Consider the following 5,000-nt stretch of genomic DNA (forward strand, 5'->3'; position numbering starts at 1 on the left):
ACCATCCTTCACAGAACAGTGCAGGGGAAAGGAGAACCATCCTTCACAGAACAGTGCAGGGGAAAGGAGAAACATCCTTCATGGAACAGTGCAGGGGAAAGGAGAACCATCCTTCATGGAACAGTGCAGAGGAAAGGAGAACTATCCTTCAAAGAACAGTACATAGGAGAAAGAACCATCCTTCAAAGAACAGTGCAGGGGAAAATGAGAACCATCCTTCAAAGAACAGTGCAGGGGAAAGGAGAACCATCCTTTACAGAACAGTACAGGGGAAAGGAGAAACATCCTTTACAGAACAGTACAGGGGAAAGGAGAACCATCCTTCAAAGAACAGTGCAGAGGAAAGGAGAACTATCCTTCAAAGAACAGTGCAGAGGAAAGGAGAACTATCCTTCACAGAACAGTGCAGAGGAAAGGAGAACTATCCTTCAAAGAACAGTGCAGAGGAAAGGAGAACTATCCTTCATGGAACAAGAACAGTGCAGGGGAAAGAACCATCCTTCAAAGAACAGTGCATAGGAGAAAGAACCATCCTTCACAGAACAGTGCAGGGGAAAGGAGAACCATCCTTCAAAGAACAGTTCAGGGAAAATGAGAACCATCCTTCAAAGAACAGTGCAGGGGAAAGGAGAACCATCCTTCAAAGAACAGTTCAGGGAAAATGAGAACCATCCTTCAAAGAACAGTGCAGGGGAAAGGAGAACCATCCTTCAAAGAACAGTGCAGGGGAAAGGAGAACCATCCTTCAAAGAACAGTGCAGGGGAAAGGAGAACCATCCTTCAAAGAACAGTTCAGGGAAAAGGAGAACCGTCCTTCAAAGAACAGTGCAGAGGAAAGGAGAACTATCCTTCACAGAACAGTTCAGGGGAAAGGAGAACTATCCTTCACAGAACAGTGCAGGGGAAAGGAGAACCATCCTTCACAGAACAGTACAGGGGAAAGGAGAACCATCCTTCACAGAACAGTACAGGGGAAAGGAGAACCATCCTTCACAGAACAGTACAGGGGAAAAGGAGAACCATCCTTCACAGAACAGTGCAGGGGAAAAGGAGAACCATCCTTCATGGAACAAGAACAGTGCAGGGGAAAGGAGAACCATCCTTCACAGAACAGTGCAGGGGAAAGGAGAACCATCCTTCACAGAACAGTGCAGGGGAAAGGAGAACCATCCTTCAAAGAACAGTGCAGGGGAAAGGAGAACCATCCTTCAAAGAACAGTGCAGGGGAAAGGAGAACCATCCTTCATGGAACAAGAACAGTGCAGGGGAAAGGAGGACCATCCTTCAAAGAACAGTGCAGGGGAATAGGAAAACCATCCTTCACAGAACAGTGCAGGGGAAAGGAGAACCATCCTTCATGGAACAGTGCAAGGGAAAGGAGAACTATCCTTCAAAGAACAGTGCAGGGGAAAGGAGAAACATCCTTCATGGAACAGTGCATGGGAGAAAGAACCATCCTTCAAAGAACAGTGCAGGGGAAAGGAGAACCATCCTTCACAGAACAGTACATGGGAAAGGAGAACCATCCTTCACAGAACAGTGCAAGGGAAAGGAGAAACATCCTTCAGAAAACAGTACAGGGGAAAGGAGAAACATACTTCACAGAACAGTGCAGGGGAAAGGAGAACCATCCTTCACAGAACAGTACAGGGGAAAGGAGAACCATCCTTCACAGAACAGTGCAAGGGAAAGGAGAAACATCCTTCAGAAAACAGTACAGGGGAAAGGAGAAACATCCTTCAAAGAACAGTGCTGGGGAAAGGAGAAACATCCTTTACAGAACAGTACAGGGGAAAGGAGAACCATCCTTCAAAGAACAGTACAGGGGAAAGGAGAAACATCCTTCACAGAACAGTGCAGGGGAAAGGAGAACCATCCTTCATGGAACAAGAACAGTGCAGGGGAAAGGAGAACCATCCTTCATGGAACAGTGCAGGGGAAAGGAGATCCATCCTTCACAGAACAGTGCATAGGAGAAAGAACCATCCTTCAAAGAGCAGTGCAGGGGAAAAGGAGAACCATCCTTCATGGAACAAGAACAGTGAAGGGGAAAGGAGGACCATCCTTCAAAGAACAGTGCTGGGGAATAGGAAAACCATCCTTTAAAGAACAGTGCTGGGGAAAGGAGAACCATCCTTCATGGAACAGTGCAGGGGAAAGGAGAAACATCCTTCACAGAACAGTGCAGGGGAAAGGAGAACCATCCTTCACAGAACAGTGCAGAGGAAAGGAGAACCATCCTTCAAAGAACAGTGCAGGGAAAAGGAGAACCATCCTTCATGGAACAGTACAGGGGAAAGGAGAAACATCCTTCAAAGAACAGTGCAGGGGAAAGGAGAACCATCCTTCACAGAACAGTGCAGGGGAAAGGAGAACCATCCTTCACAGAACAGTGCAGGGGAAAGGAGAACCATCCTTCACAGAACAGTGCAGGGGAAAGGAGAACCATCCTTCATGGAACAGTGCAGGGGAAAGGAGAACCATCCTTCACAGAACAGTGCATAGGAGAAAGAACCATCCTTCACAGAACAGTGCAGGGGAAAAGGAGAACCATCCTTCACAGAACAGTGCAGAGGAGAAAGAACCATCCTTCACAGAACAGTGCATAGGAGAAAGAACCATCCTTCACAGAACAGTGCAAAGAACAGTGCAGGGGAAAAGGAGAACCATCCTTCATGGAACAAGAACAGTGCAGGGGAAATGAGAACCATCCTTCAAAGAACAGTGCATAGAAGAAAGAACCATCCTTCACAGAACAGAGCAAAGAACAGTGCAGGGGAAAGGAGAACCATCCTTCACAGAACAGTGCAAAGAACAGTGCAGGGGAAAGGAGAACCATCCTTCACAGAACAGTACAGGGAAAAGGAGAACCATCCTTCACAGAACAGTACAGGGGAAAGGAGAACCATCCTTCAAAGAACAGTGCAGGGGAAAGGAGAACCATCCTTCAAAGAACAGTGCTGGGGAAAAGGAAAAACAAAGAAGACAAAACAGAGGAGGCAGCTGGTGTCCCAACTATCTCGGCTAGAATTTGATTAATTAAAAGTGGAGAATGTCTTGCTCACGTTTCACTCCTACTCTTTCAGCTAATAGTTAGTGTGTTTTTTTATGGACAGTCAGCGTTGGGATGGTCCCTATATAAAGGCTTCAGCACTAACAGCCAGTGCAGTCTTACCTCCAAGTTTGAGAGACACAGTCCTAAAAAAAAATGGCACAGCTGCAAATGAATTCCCATTGCAGTGAAAAAGCAACAACAAAAAACATTGATCATACAGCTCTCATTTGTAGCTGGCCAAACTATAAGCTGACGACCATCTCTGAATAGAGATAGTTGAACGGCTTGACTTGTGTAGCTTCTTCTGGTGGTCCTGAGACTGATTTGTGTAGCTTCTTCTGATTGTCCTAAGTCATTCCTTCCAACTTGGATATCAACTTTTTCAGACACTGGAAATATGTAATCGATTGCACATCTGGGGAAATCAATTTACACAGGACTCTCTCCATCTCTGCGACACACACACACACACACACACACACACACACACACACACACACACACACACACACACGCACAAACACGCGCACACACAAACACACACATACGCGCACGCACAAACGCAAACACACTCACACGCACAAACGCGCGCGCTCACACACACACACACAATAAAGATGAGACATGCTTCAAAGAATGCCATTGCAGATCCTTTTAATGTTCACCACTGTTCTTCTTCACCATCATTGACTCATTTTCCTTTTTTTTTTTTTTTTTTTCCAGTCACTCAAACTCAATTCCAAATCTGACCTCAAATTCAACTGGAATTTACCGCGGTAACTAGAATGCGAATACAGCAACTACATTTTAAATTGTGAACAAAACTTTCAAACATAGTCACTCAATCAATAGAGAATGACGACTGGGAGTGCATTTCTATGACAATGTTCTCATTATCAAATTCAACAAGCACGTACAAGATTTAAAAGCATTCACAAATTTGATTCTTTAAAAACTGATAATGAGACATCATTTCAAAACTGCCAAGCAGATTTCAAAACAATGTTCTCTGCAATAAGAACATGTCTACTAAAGAAAACGACATAGAATTGATTCTTCAAACTGAAAATTACACATCAATACAAAAAACTGGCTACTGAAGAAACACTGTTTTCTGCTGAAAAAAACATGCTGAATAAGAAAGAGGAAAACAAGAATCCACACACACACACACACACACACAAACCAATACAGTCTTTCTTATATCATGTTCTCTATCATGATAAAACATCCACATTTAACTGCATCCATCAAAATGAAAATCATAAATTCATGTTACTGTCCTTTCAAAATCTGTCTGACCTGGAAACTAAGGAAAGGGTCTCTGTTGAAAACACGGCTGGTGTAAAATGTTTGTCATCTCTGACCCCGTTTAAACCTGTGCATATCCACTGGATTTTCTTCTTCCAAGCACAGAACAGATCCAAACAGAAAATATGACGATAGAACAACATAAACCGTAACACACACCATGAGTCAACAATTTTCTTTTCCCACATACTATATATATATATATATATAGAGAGAGAGAGAGAGAGAGAGAGAGAGAGACAGATAGATAGATAGATTTTTTTTTAACTGACGAGGAGAAAGGGGGAGAATGACATCAGGGAGGAAGAAAGCTTTTCGTCTGAAATCACAACTTGGATAAACGCTGAACAACAGAATGAACCAACATCAACAGGGTGCCTTCACGTGCTTCTCTTGTACAGAGATAAAGAAACTTATCCAAAAGGTCATTTTCAACTAATGTACAAAGAAAAAAATATATTCCAGAGGCCCATTAATTTAAAACTCGTGTTCAGAGAAGAAAACTTTCAGCGAAAAAACCCTTACGAGGTCCATTCACAACATTTTCCCATAGTTCTTCACATCAAAAAAAAAAAAAAACCCTTGCTGCAACAGAAGCTTAACGCAAACCTGTGGCTGCAAAAAAAAAAAAAAA

At 43.4% G+C, this 5,000-nt stretch overlaps 1 protein-coding gene across 2 annotated transcripts in view; it reads right to left on the minus strand.

The window, feature by feature from the left end:
• Positions 1–3,692: 3,692 nt before the first annotated feature.
• The window catches only part of LOC143287604 (solute carrier family 25 member 35-like), a 26,347-nt gene continuing 25,039 nt past the window's right edge, over positions 3,693–5,000 (minus strand). For both annotated transcript variants that reach the window (XM_076595716.1, XM_076595717.1), the window contains exon 6: positions 3,693–5,000. This exon is cut by the window's right edge and continues 14,321 nt beyond it. The gene's annotated coding sequence lies outside the window, so the exon portion shown is untranslated.

The sequence above is a fragment of the Babylonia areolata genome, chromosome 11 (assembly GCF_041734735.1).
Source record: "Babylonia areolata isolate BAREFJ2019XMU chromosome 11, ASM4173473v1, whole genome shotgun sequence".
Classification (NCBI taxonomy): Eukaryota; Metazoa; Mollusca; class Gastropoda; order Neogastropoda; family Buccinidae; genus Babylonia; species Babylonia areolata.